The sequence below is a fragment of the Macrotis lagotis genome, chromosome 4 (genome assembly GCF_037893015.1).
Source record: "Macrotis lagotis isolate mMagLag1 chromosome 4, bilby.v1.9.chrom.fasta, whole genome shotgun sequence".
In the NCBI taxonomy this organism is placed as follows: domain Eukaryota; kingdom Metazoa; phylum Chordata; class Mammalia; order Peramelemorphia; family Peramelidae; genus Macrotis; species Macrotis lagotis.
Genome location: NC_133661.1, coordinates 251,050,213 through 251,064,404, shown reverse-complemented (window position 1 = coordinate 251,064,404; position 14,192 = coordinate 251,050,213). Strand labels below are relative to the sequence as shown.

At 35.6% G+C, this 14,192-nt stretch overlaps 1 protein-coding gene across 3 annotated transcripts in view; it reads left to right on the top strand.

Moving 5' to 3' along the window:
• The window catches only part of LIN52 (lin-52 DREAM MuvB core complex component), a 101,226-nt gene that overhangs the window by 33,719 nt on the left and 53,315 nt on the right, over nt 1-14,192 (top strand). The window lies entirely within an intron of this gene.

The following is a 14,192-nucleotide window of genomic DNA, read 5'->3' as shown; positions in this document are numbered from 1 at the left end:
TTATCCCTTTTGCTAATTCCTTTTAAAGATTTGACATTTAGTTAAGGTAAATGTTGGCATATTGGAAAGAGTGCTTGTATAGTAGAAAAAATAACCCATTGGAATTGTCCCTTAAATAACTGTATGACCATAGTTATATTACTTAAACTTCCTGGGCTTTAATTTTTTATTCAGTAATGCTTGTCTTACCTGCTTTGGGGTTGTTCTAAGGAAAGTACCATATAACCTAAAAGTATATTATTAATATATCTTGTAGGATTCTTTCCTGGGATCTCTTCTCTTTTTTCTCTAAATATTCTCACTTGGTGATCACCTCCTCAGTTTTCATGAGTTCAGATATCATCTCCAATCAGTTTATCCACCTCTAATCTTTCTATTGACCTCTAGGCTATCATCTCTATCTGCTTATTGGACATCTTCAGCTTAATGTCCTGTAGATATCTTAAACTCAGTCTTAGACCTAAACAAAACACATTATTTCTCTCCCTGAAAACCTGTACCTCTTTGAAACTTGGGGACTCCTTGTACTAAAAATTGTAATCTCTCCATACCTTAGCAGTTGGTTTCATGATAGGTTGTGGTAAAAAAAAAAAATAAGCCACTTCACATTGCCCTAGACTTGTTCTCAGATAACAGTATATTACTGGACCCTTAGGAGAAGGCTTTCCAATTGGGTTAAGACTTGTCAGAGTCTGAAAATTCAGGATTATTTCCACACCACAATGAGGAACTGGAGTGTGATTTTGGCAATAGAATAATACTATGTTTCTACATAATAATAGCTTCTAAAACATTTCTTACCATGTCAGATTAAAATAAATATTTTGGTTTTGTTTTTATATAAACATTACTGGTAAACCTACTATTTGTGTTTTATATATCTTTGGTGACTCTTCCAGGTAAAAATTCTGTTGGTAGCCATGCTGATGAAAGACTTCATTTTAATTTTTACATTTAAAGTTTTCCAGAATCTTTATATATTGACACTTTTTATCCCTTTGAATTCATCCTAAGCAGTAGAGTTTGAATTTGCAAGATGTTTGTTTTCTATATTAATTTAATAGTGAGTAGGATTACTAGTCATAGAACCATAGACATAGGGATTTTATTTAGCCAAACTTTTCTTTTGTGTAACAGAAGTGTCATTTAGAAAAGCTTCTCTCGGAAATTGTTCCAGGCAATGTTTGTAATTTTGTATTCAGGTTCTGATAAGTGGATCAAAAAACTTGACTCTTAGAAGTCCTATGTTACCCTCTTGAAGTAGGCCAACTTTACTAGTCTCTCCCTCACCTATGCTTCCTCGTCAGTCAAGCTGAGAATTTAATCCATGGGTAGTCAGGCTTGAAACAGCAAGCACATCTGGAATATTGATCTAATTTTTCCCTTATAAGTATTGAACTTGTAGTGAAAGAAGTTTCCTTGTAGAAAAGCACCATCTTTTTTTTATTTTTAATGAAAGTACCAGAATGTGAGTTTCTCAGTTTTTTTTTGAATGGTCATTCATTCTTTTTACCAGCGGAATAATTAATAACAATTTCAGATGTTCAAACAAATGAATATTGATGATATTTAGGGGTTGAGGGGATACTTATGATTGACTTTAAAATAACATTAAATCTTTTTTAAAAATTATTTTATTAATAGTTTTTGTTTTATAGCAAATCTTCTTTCCTGCCAAAGAATGAATCCTTCCTGGTAACAGAAAAACTATAAGCAAAACCTGCTGATTGAAAGCAATTTGTATAATATTCTTTCCTAATACTACCCTCTGCTCTTTCTACAGAGAGGGATAAATTTAACTGTATTTTCTACTGGATCTTCATTGGTTATCCATTATGTAGAACTTGACTTTCTACTTATCTTTTCATTTACAATATTGTAGTCATTGTGTATTTTGTTCTCCTTATTTCATTCTTTATCAGTTAACTTATGTTTTTCCATATTTCTCTAATTATTCATAGTTATCATTTATTACTACAGTTAAATATTTTGTTATATATAATGCTTTTAGCAATTGATGGTCATCCACTTTTGTTTTCACTCTTTTGCTACCATAAAATCTCTTGCTTTAAAATTCTTATATATATATTCAGATTTTCACTGTCCTTGTTTTTCGACTTGTCACTTAACACTTTTTTTACTTCCTTATACTGAGTATGTTCAGTAGAGGGAACATTGGGTCAAAGGATATGTTCAGTTTAGTCACTTCTCTAGAATAATTATAATTTGAAATCCAAAACCCTTTGTCCTTTTCACATTACTAAATGCATTAGTATGTCTTTTTCTTATAATCTCATTACTTATTGCTTTTCATTGTTTGTAATCTTTGCCTTTTGTGCCAAAAATATAATAATATACCTTAGAGGTATATTAATTTGCCTTTTCTTGCTCTTAATGATTTGGAGAATTTTTTCATATGGTATCTTATAGTTTGCCATTTTTTTCCAAATTAGTCATATCCTTTGACTCTTATCTTTTAAGGGAATGACTCAGTGCTATATAAATTCCCTGTATATTTTAAAAATTTTTTATTGGGAATAATGTTTCCTTTTAGTATTGTTCTCATTGTATATTTTTAAAAAATGATATCTTCTGTTCTTTGGTTAAGAATTCTCTCCTTGGAACTGTGGGTATAGAATATTGTCAGACTTAGTTGATATACTTGCTAGTTTTTATGGACTGTTAAAAATTTTTTTTTTTACAGGGGATGGTTTGATGGTTGGGGAAGAGGAGGACATAATTTGGAAATGAATGTGGCATAAAAACAAAAAAGTCAATAAAAACTAATAATTTCAAAAACTAGACAAATAAGAATTCAGCCTCTAGCTCCACATAACCTCAACTCCAGCTGTCATTCTCACTTTCTCTCATACCCTGGACTCTAATAGGTGAGCTTTGGTCTTGTATTGCCTGGAACCATACCTCTATCCTACTTCCTGGCCCTGAGCTCTAAGCCATGCCCATCTCTCATCCAACTGTCCAGTCCACCTCTTTCCTCCCAGAAGTTGATGAATCAACTTTCTTCTTAACTTGTCCAAAATCAAGTTTTCGTCTCTCTTCCTCTCTCTCAAAATTGTGCCATAACGTGAATAGAGTCTTCCTTTTTCCCTCTTCTAGCTCTCCTTATATTATCCTCATTAGAGTATACACTTCTTGAGAAAAGGAACAAACATAGTTGCCTATTTTTGTATATTTAGCAACATAGCATAGTGCATGACACATGGTAAGTATTTATCAAATAATCTTTATCTGTCTATCTAAGAATTCTCTCTCTGACTACAGGATTGAACTACTGTTGGATTTACTTATATGTTCATTGAATTGGTTGATTTGCTTTTTTTCCTTTTTAAAAATGCCTCTCCCTCCATTCTTGAAAAATTTTCATTAGACCCCCCCCCCCGCTAACTATCATCCTATATTTCTACTTTCTTAGTTAAACTACTTGAAAAAGTAATTTCTTCTTAGTACATTTACCCTCTTTGCTCCTACTTTGCTGTAGTCTGGCTTCTTGATCTCATTACTTAGCTGAAACTACTCTTTCATAAAGTTTCCAGTGATCTTATAAATGCCCAGTCTAATTGCCTCTTCTCAGTCCTAATATTTGTATTTGACACTCTTGATCACTTAGGTCCTCCTGACTCCAGGACTGATGCTCCACTGTACTACCTAGCCCCATTGTATTCTGTTTTTTTTAATTGACTACTGATGTATGGAAAGTGTTTTAGATATCAAATGGAAATACTAACTCTAATTTCTTAATTCCTCTTATTGTGTAGGAAAGACAATAAACATGATGTGGAAGGCAAGTTAGGTGATAGGAAAATTATAAATGATGATAAAAATCCATCTTTGGAATGGGTCTGTGATTTCATTGATAACAATAATTTCATTGATAACAATAATTTCCCCTACCAACTCATATTTATTTTGCCATTTATAATCTTAGTGAGATACTGGTAACACTGAAAAGGTGAATTGATTTTCCCAGGATCTTACAATTGGTATATACCAGAGGAAGGGCTGAACCCAGATGTTTTTGACTATGTGTGGCCTCTCAGTCCAAGAGATATAAAAATGAAATGATAATTTCTAGCCTTGAGGAGATGGAAAAGCTAAGAAGAATAATTGACATTGATGAATTTTGAACCAATAACTGACATGGTGAAAATAATGGTTAAGGAAAAAATTAGTCTGATATTTATGTTGATTTCAAAATATGGATTTGAGGATAGAAAAACTAGTAAAAAGAGGCCAATTATGTTTTAGTCATCTATTTAGGAGACATATAGATTTAAGACAGTGAAAATGGAGAGGAAAGGACATATGTGAAACCTTTTTAAGGAAGACTTGATAAACTAGGGCACTTGTCTGGATAGAAGCCAAGAAAGAGATAGTACTCTGTTTTATGCCTATTTGACTGGGAAGAAGGAGGGACCATTGATAGACAGGAAGTTGAGAAGGGAAATCCTTTGTTGAGAGGAAGGGAATGGATTTATTTTATAACATGTTGAATTTGACATGATGGCTAGAAGTATGATTTTTCCTATTCTCTGTACAATTTGACTAAACTCTTCACCTCAGAAAGAAACGCTTATTTCCAGCATCAATACATAAGATAAAATTTAGCATACCTGAAGGCACCTTTTGGTGACTAACTAGCCTTTATAGTCATATATACCTTTTTTTCCTCCTTATCTTCATCTTTTCATGCTGTCATTTACTCTAAAGGTCCATACAACTAATTATTATCATTTCTATATTGATGATTCTCAGAACTATCTTTCCTGTCCCAACTTCTCTGCTGGCCTAAAATCTCACCTCTCCAATTACTTTTTTATGTCCAGAAGTCATGCTTGTTGTTGAAGAAGACATGACATCAGGAAAGTGATGCCATGACATACAAGTGAGCTGAACCTAAATGGGAGGAGGGGTAGCTATTTTAAAGAGACCATTCTTTGCCTTTCTCCTACCTATCCTTAATCATTGAATGGGCATTACCCCAGGCAAACTGAGACTTGTTAAAGACCTCAGTTCAAAAAGGCCAAGGGTTTCCCACTACATTCAAGGACCATCTTTAGTCATCCTTATTGGAAAGCAATGAAACACTTATGGACCATAAAATTAAGTGAAAATAATTTAATTTTAAACAAAATATTGAAAGAATATAATTACTAAAAACTGATACTAGTCTCCGCAGCTTCCATATTCACTCAGGTAGAAGTACTGGGGCAGAAAGACATCCCCTAGAGCTTTTGGAACTTGGTCAAATCTCAGGAACATAAACTCATATTTTGGGGTTTTTAATACCTCTAGTTTTTCTTTTTTCTTTTTTGGTATTTTATTTATCTTTCCAATTACATGTTATGAAGGGTTTTCAACAGTCATTCATATGAATTTTTATGTTATACAATTTTCTTCTACCTTTCCTTCCCACCCCTTCCATCCCACCTTAGCAGTGAACAGTCTAGTGAACATTGTACAGGTACATTTGTGTTTAACATGTTTACATATGGGGCAGCTAGGTGGTGTAGTGGATAGAGCACTGGCCCTGGAGTCCTGCATCAGGCCTTAGACACTTAATAATTACCTAGCTGTGACCTTAGGCAAGTCACTCAACCTCATTGCCTTGCAAAAACAAACAAAAAACCACCAAAACCAACATGTTTACATATTATTTTACATGTCATTTTCTGTATGAGGAATTAGGACTAAGGGAAAAGAAAGAAAATAGGATAGGAAAGAAAAGAAATTTTTTAAAAAGTGAACATAGTGTTCATTCAGAGTTTGTGTTGTGTATGTATGTGTGTTTTTCTTATGGATGGGTTTTTTTTAGGTTTTTTTTTTTGCTAGGCAGTGGGGTTAAGTGGCTTACCTAAGGCCACACAAGCTGGGTAATTATTAAGTGTCTGAGGCCGGATTTGAACTCAGGTACTCCTGACTCCAGGGCTGGTGCTCTATCCATTTCGCCACCTAGCTGCCCCCATTCATGTTTTCTTATAGAAAAATAGTATTCCATTACATTCCCTTTCCCCAATTAATGGACATCTCTGCAAATTTCCAATTCTTTGCCCCTATAAAAAGAGCTGCTATAAATATTTTTGAACATGTGACTTCCCATTTTTTTATTATTTCTTCTGTATATAGACCTAGTATTGGTATTGCTAGATCAAAGGGTATAATCAGTTTTATTGCTTGAGTAGTTTCAGATAGCTATCCAGAATGGTTGGATTAGTTCACAACTCCACCAACAGTTATTAATGCCCCAATCCTCCTACAGCCTCTCTAACACTGATCATTTCCCCTTTTTATCATCTTAGCCAATCTGATAGGTGTGAGGTGGTATCTCAATTGTTTTAATGTGCATTTTCTCTAATCAGTAATGATTTGGAGCATTTTTTCATGTTATATATAGCTATAATTTTGATTGAAAAGTGCCTGATCATATCCTTTTGACTATAAATTGGGGAATGACTTGTAACCTTATAAATTTGATGCAATTCTCTATATATTTTTAAAATGAGACCTTTATCAGAACCCTTCCTAGCTTTCTGGTTTCCTTCTAATTTGGGCAACATTGGTTTTATTAGTATACAAACTTTTTAATTTACAATAGTCAAAATCATCCATTTTGGAATTTATAATGTACTTTATTGGTCATAAATTTCTCCCCTTTCTGTAGATCTGAAAGAAAGAGTTACTTCTTGATCTGTTCATTGGTCCATGGTATCACCCTTTATGTGAAATTCAAAATATTTTGGTATAAGTAGAGTATGAGATGTGTACACCCCTAGTTTTTCAAGCCAATCAATGAGGATGTCCTCTTTAAAAGGAAACCATCCCAGCTTGTATGATTTTGAGTGTTTCAACTGCAAGAACCTACTATGTAGCACTATGCTAGGTATGCAAAGACAAAAAGAAAGAAAGAATCTGTGCTCCCATCCATGGTACCTTCTGTTAAGGGAAGCAACATGCACATTTCATAGTATCATGGATTTAGAGCTAGAATGGATTATATAAGTTTTATATGTGAGAAAACTGAATCCCAGATAGATAATAAATGATAAAAATAGTATTTGAACCCAGGTCACCATTCTTTCCACTGATTATATCATATTGCTTGTTTGAGAATGTATAGAAGAAATAAAAATAAACAGAAAGTGGTCAAAGCAGGTAAATTGAAAATTTTCAGAGGAAGAAATGCAAGCTGTCAGTAGCTATATGGAAAAATGTTCCAAATCATTAATAAGAGTCAACAATTTTGAAAAGTTTTAAGAGTTCTTTCTGATCAATGCAGTGACCAATTATGAATCCATAAGACTAATGATGAAGCATGCTTCCCACTTTTTGGCAGTGATGTAATGGATTGTAGGTAAAGAATGAAGCATATTTTCAGAAATGTCCACTGTGTGGGTTTGTTTTGTTTGGCTTTTCTTGTTTGGTTGGTTTTTTGGTTTGTTTGTTTGTTTGTTTTTTTATTTTTTCAAGGCAGTGGGGTTAAGTGACTTGCCGAAGGTCACACAGCTAGGTAATTATTAAGTGTCTGAGGCTGGATTTGAGTCAGGTCCTCCTGACTCCAGGGCCGGTGCTCTATTCACTGTGCCACCTAGCTGCCCCTGACTTTTCTTGTTATAAGGGAAAGCTTTTTATATGGGGGGTAGGGGAATTATAAGGGAGAATGAATGGGTGAACAGTCATAATCTTTTTCTTATTTTGCATATTGAGACATTGATGTTTGGCAAAATCCTGTTAAAAATAAAAATGTTTAAAAATAAGAATGAAGGGGCAGCTGGGTGGCGTAGTGGATAAAGCACCGGCCCTGGAGTCAGGAGTACTTGGGTTCAAATCCGGTCTCAGACACTTAATAATTACCTAGCTGTGTGGCCTTGGGCAAGCCACTTAACCCTTGCAAAAACCTAAAAAAAAAATAAGAATGAAAAGGACCAGTTGAAATTGAATATTAAGGAGAGCTGACGATGTTTGAAGTAGCCTTATGGAAAGTTAATTAAGATAGGGCCCAAATAGAAAGCAGAATTGAAGATCTAACTTAGGTTAGCTGGTAAAACTAGCAGAACTCAAAATTAAATAGAATAACATGATATGGAAGTAAGAATTGTTATCTACATTTGTAAAAGGAATATTCAAACTGATAAAATGATAAATCTAACTCAGAGTTATAGTAATTTTGTGACCTGCCTCAAGAATTCCAAACCCTGGTAGAAGTATAGGGATAGGAAATGAGTCTGTGATTTCCTTGAAACTTTCAGAAGAAACTCTTTCTATCATTGCAGACCATTACTTTCTCTACAATTGGTAATCTTACCTAGAAAAAAGGTATCCTTATGTACACCAAAATATTTATAGTAGGACATTTTATGATGGCAAAGAATGGGAAGCAAAGCACATACCCAGGGCCTGAGGAGTGGTTAAAGTGTGGTGAATGAATTTTACATGGTCCATGCATGATACATGGCCCAATGAATGTTGTATGTGGTACATAGATATTATTTTACTGTAAGAACCGATGATCTTGATGAATACAGAGAAGCATGGAAAGATTTATATGATTTGTTTCAAAATAAAGGAAATAGAGCTAAGAAAACTATATACAATCTCTACAATAATATAAACAGAAGTAAATGTTAACAAAATTTCAAAGAGCAAACATGACTCCAAAGAAGTGCTATGAGTTGATAACTTTATCCCATTCCTTTTCAGAGGTGATTCTATGAATATAGAAAGATGCACAAATTTTCATATTTTTTTAAATTGATTTTGCTGATTTCTATTCCTATTTTTTCCTATTAAAGTATGGTTTATTACATGGAATAAAGGGCTCTGGGAGGGGTAGGATACTGGAAGAAATTTTGGTGACATAAAAAAACCCAAAAACTGTATAAAGCTTTTTTCCTCCTTAAAATACAAAAGCCTTGGCACAAACTACTTCTTGTCTTTCTAATATACACACTCATTACTATCTTCTATACTCTGTGGTACAGCCTTACTAGCTTCCCCTTCTCCCTACACCGAGGTCATTTCCCCTTTCTTCACTTTTTTTACTGATTGTCCCTCCCTCCCATTCCCCCTCCACACCTCCATATGGCTGCTAGTACCTTGTTCTCTAAGCTTAACTTCCTTTTACTCTGTATATATATATTTTATGCATATGCTCTCCTCCCACTGTACCATGAACACTGCTGGAGTGTTGGTACTCAAGTTGGTTTATGTTTTCCTTTTGTATCCCCTTCACAAAGTGACTAACACACCAAAAATGCATAGAAAATGTTGGATTGATTGACCTCAGAATTAGCTTAGGCAAATTTAGAGTCTCCTCACCAGGATGTTAGCCTAGATATATCTTTTACATCTACTAAACTCCTGTCTGTTGGTGGAGGAAATAATTGCAAATCTTAGAACTATTAAAGTATAATTAAATATAATGATTTGCAATAAAATTCACATTCAATAATAATAATAATAGCTCATATTTATATAGTTATTAAGCTTTACAAAGCAATTTACATGTGTTAACTTATTTGATCCTGATGATGATGATGATGTTTGTCCTTCATTCTTGAAGAATACTGAGACATCAGGGAGGTGATGTCAAAACAAGCATATGAATTGAATTTTAGTGAGGGGATGCTGTGCTGAGTCACCAGCCTAACTTTCTCCTCCAGAGCCATTCTGGGCCCAGTGGCCAGATGTGCCGACTGGAGAAGGCCCTGGATTCAAGGCAATCAGGGTGAAGTGACTTGCCCAAGTTGACTCAGCTAGTAAGTGTCAAGTCTCTGAGGCTGGATTTGAATTCCTGTCCTCCTGACTCCAAGGCCAGTGCTCTATCCACTGCACCACCTAGCTGCCCCTGTTTGATCCTGAAAGCAACCGTAGAAGGTAGATTCTGTTATTACCATTCACATTTTACTAGTGAGGAAATTGAAACTAGGAACGGCTGAGTGACTTGACCTATCTGAGATAGGATTTGAACTCAGGTCCTCCTGACTCCCAAGTCCAGGGATCTATCTACTATGCCACCTAGGTGCCTAAATGTATCATAAAGTGTATATAACTTATACAAATTCATATACTTATATTTGATGTGAAGCTTTTTGTTTTTTATTTGGTTTTGATGAGAGTAAATTTAGGATATTCATTTTGGTTCTCAGAGTCCTGTAGGATGAGAACCCTTGATTAACTTTTTAGGGCTGAAGAAAAACTTTTTTTATGTCATAATTAATTTTGCATTATTTTACCATATGTGCGTATTAAAACCCAACTTTTAGGAATATAGTTAAAGTAAAACTAGGCAGATAGCTTCATTTGGAAGCAGTTTTTGAAAACCTGGTACATAGAAGTAGATGAAATTAGTAGAGGGGATTTCACTATTTAGACTTTGAAGGGATCACCTTAATTTCCTTACCATGCTTTGTTCATAGCAGAAGATAACCTTTCTTATGGAGAAGTGAATGCTTGTGTACTGTTACCAAATCAATACTAAAGCAGCCTTCCTTCCTTCCTTCCTCTATTCATACTAGAGCTGCCTGAGAATGAGTCCACTTATTGGATAATATAGCTACACCTATCTTCTATTACACTATCTTTACTGCCTCATTAACTCTTGAGCATTAGAACAAGATAAAAATGGCCTAAAGCCTCTTATCTGATGTCTGGTATAACCTGCTGAAAGCTGTAGTGCCATTAGTTTATGTTGGAAGTCAAATGCCCCTCTCCAGTGCAAGAAGTACTGATTAAACCTGAAGTCTCCCTAGAGACCCCTGCAGCTGTCAGGGGGGGGGCGGTGGCTGTCCCTCACCAAAAGGGAAATAAGGCCAGAGGTCCCAGTGGGGCGGGCACTCTGAGAACTTGCACGTGGCTGCCCCAGCTGTTCTGCTTTGCCTAATGAATTGTTTTACAAGAAGAGGCTGGATATTGTCATCACAAGCTGCCTTCCTTGGGGACAGACACAGGCCTGATAATAAGTAATGTTAGTGGTAGTAATTGAAATGTGATGGCTCTCCTGGGACCTGGGCAGCCCCAAGGCTGTCAGGCACTTGTGGATTGTCCTGTCTTCTGAAGACCTAACTAGAAATGTGCTTTAATTGCTTCTCTTTCATGACATAGCCTGTGTTAGTGATTTTTGTTTCTCTCTCTTTTGTAGACATCCATAGAGATTTAAAGAAGTAATGTTTAGGAAAGACACCAAACATGGTTTAGGGAATAGAAAGTTGGCCTTAAGATCTGGAAGACCTGGCTTAAGTTCTTTCTCTGTCACATATTCCATGTAACCTGGATAACTGAAATTTTAAATTGCAGAGCAGATTCTGATCAGCATAAGTAGGTGGAGTCCTTTACATCTGTAAAACCACTGGGTGGGGAAAACTTTCTTTAGGTGTTCTGTAGTGGTTTTGAGGTTAGAGATAATGCTCACTTTTCTTTAATAAAGGTTATTTGTTTGTTCAGTAGTAAAGAGGAATTTTCTTCCCAGGCCTTCAGAATCCAACCTCATAGAAGGAGATGGGAGTGGGGTGTAGGGATTGCTACCCCAGATTATGATAAGTCTGTCCTTGGTTGTTCTGTTCTTGCTACCCCAATTGGCACAGATGTATATAAATGCTTATTACTAGATTTAATTGTATTGACTCAGTTTTATTTTTTGCTCTTCTGAAATGTTCTGCTAGAATTATTTAAAAATAGAAATTTGGAAACTGGAATCAAATTGTTTTTTGACACCATACATTCAGAATCATTTGTAGAGTAATGCAGTAATTTGCATCTTGCTGATTTTTAAGCTGTCAGCCAGTTAAATAAAAAATATTTGTGTCTAGATAGCTGGGGGAAAACAAATAGCTGAAGATGAACAAGGTCCAGAGTAGTGACTGGCTGCTTCTTCTGATGTTGAATGGTTTTTGCTAATTTTCTACTTCAGAAGTGCCAAGATTCAAGTTATGAATGCATTAGTAGACTTGGAAAATGATTTTTCAGACGATGGAAATGAGGAATCATGTTATTTGTATAATAACTTGGCTCACAGAGCTATCTTGGGGACCTCAGTAGTTCTATTGATCATGAACTTTGATGCCCCTTCCAGGAATAGCACAGTGACCCAGCAAACTGTATTTCCATGGGCATTTTAGGTGATCGTGAAAGGAATTTACCCTCTGGTAAACTAAAATACAGTTTTAATTACATCTATTGTCTGTAGGAAATATAGATATCAAGATTTTTTTTAAAAATGTCTACATAAGGGGCGGCTAGGTGGCACAGTGGATAAAGCACCAGCCTTAGAGTCAGGAGTACCTGGGTTCAAATCCGGTCAAATAATTACCTAGCTGTGTGGCCTTGGGCAAGCCACTTAACCCCATTTGCCTTGCAAAAACCTAAAAAATAAACAAACATAAAAAATAAAAATGTCTTTCTGTGTGTGTGTGTGTGTGTGTGTGTGTGTGTGTGTGTGTGCTTTCAGAGTGCAAAGAAGTGCCTTTCAGCTATTGTATCTGTGAAAAAAGTCTGAAATTGAAAGCATTGGTGGTCCTTAGCCTGATGAAGTTGCTCAAAGTTTGGCAGCTTTAGAGGACACCAGTTTACCTGTCTTCTGGGGGGAATGAAGCAGGGACCCAGCTCCCAGCAAAACACCTAGAAAACACTTGAAGCTGGAGAAGGGTAGGCCTTGAGAAGCTGCATAGAGCTGGGAGGATGGAGGACCAGAGATAACCACTAGGAAGAATGAGTAGTAGGACTGGAAATGTGGTACCCAGGTACCTTAGGATAGTGTTGAAGCCTATTCCTTTTCACTTCTTCCTCCAACTCTAGGCCCAAGGCATTTATTCAGTTTTTTTCTTTTTCTCTCTATTCTTCCCTCATAGATATTTTTTCTCAAATATAGGAAAAGTCCATTCCTAAAAATTTTGTTTATTTTAAACATTTAATTTGTCTTTTAAACTGTGGGCTTACTGAGAATCTAAGTGGGAAGAAGCATTTCACTGGAGTGGAGCTTCCCAGTTGATCAGACAGAGGGTAGACATAAAACTGCAAGGTTTGTCAAGAGCACTGTCTTTGTGTAGGGGCTTGAAAATTGAGAGAGAGCAGGAGAGGAAGAGGAATTCCTTTATTTTCCTGGACAACTTTGGCAGTCTGTAAAAGTCCATGTATCCCTTCTGAGAATAATGACTTAAAAAAATCATATTTGAAGGAAATGTTAAATTTCAGTTAGAGGTTATTGAAAATAAAGATGCAGCTTTCCCCCCTTGAAGTTCATATAGCCTCTGAAATCTATACATGAATCTCTAGGCAATGAGTCAGCAGTCGGGTAAGCAGCCCATGAAAGTGGCTGTTACTCAACAACACTTCCCCAAATCACCAACAAAAGTGGGGAATCCTGTTTTAAATAATCCAATGTTTTGCCTTCATCTTAAAGAAGCTGTATCCCAAATTCAGTAATTTAATGTATTTTAAGAGCTCTTATATTCTACTTATACCAATAGTTGTACTAATTATTTTATGCTTATACTAATACTTTAATACTTATATATAATATGCCATTTGACTTTGGTGGGGAGCTAGTGGCAGTAATTGTTTTATGAGGTCATTTTCTCTGGGAGAGCATATCTTTGAGAGGAAAGACTTTAAAATGGGATTTCTCTCCTGTCAGGGACCACTTCTCAGAATAATGTTTTTAAATGTGTAGATTAAATGCTATAGTAACTATTAAAATTATAGTTATATTAGAATGCAGGTTTCAATAGATTAAACAAACAGGGGCAGCTAGGTGGTGCAGTGGATAGAACACCAGCCCTGGAGTCAGTCTGAAATTGGTCAGATTTGGCCTCAAATACTTAATACTTAATAGCAGTGTGACCTTGGGCAAGTCACTTAACCCCATTGTCTCACAGTCCCCTCACCAAAAAATAACAAAAAAAAGATTAAACAAACAGAAAGTTTACTGGCTCCAAGCTAAGGACCCCATACAGTCTATCTATTTAGACCATGCCCAAGACCTCATGATGAAGTGCTATTATTCATCAGCCACAAATGAGTGACTTGTATTCCTTGAGCCAGTCTGAAGATTGCCCATCTCATAAGTGAATTGTGCAGATACAGGAACTGAACAGCCCACTTCAAATGACAGAAATTGGATGAATTTAGAGCTTACACAGTCATTTCCTGGAGCATTCAAACAAGTGAACAGGGGGGTGAAT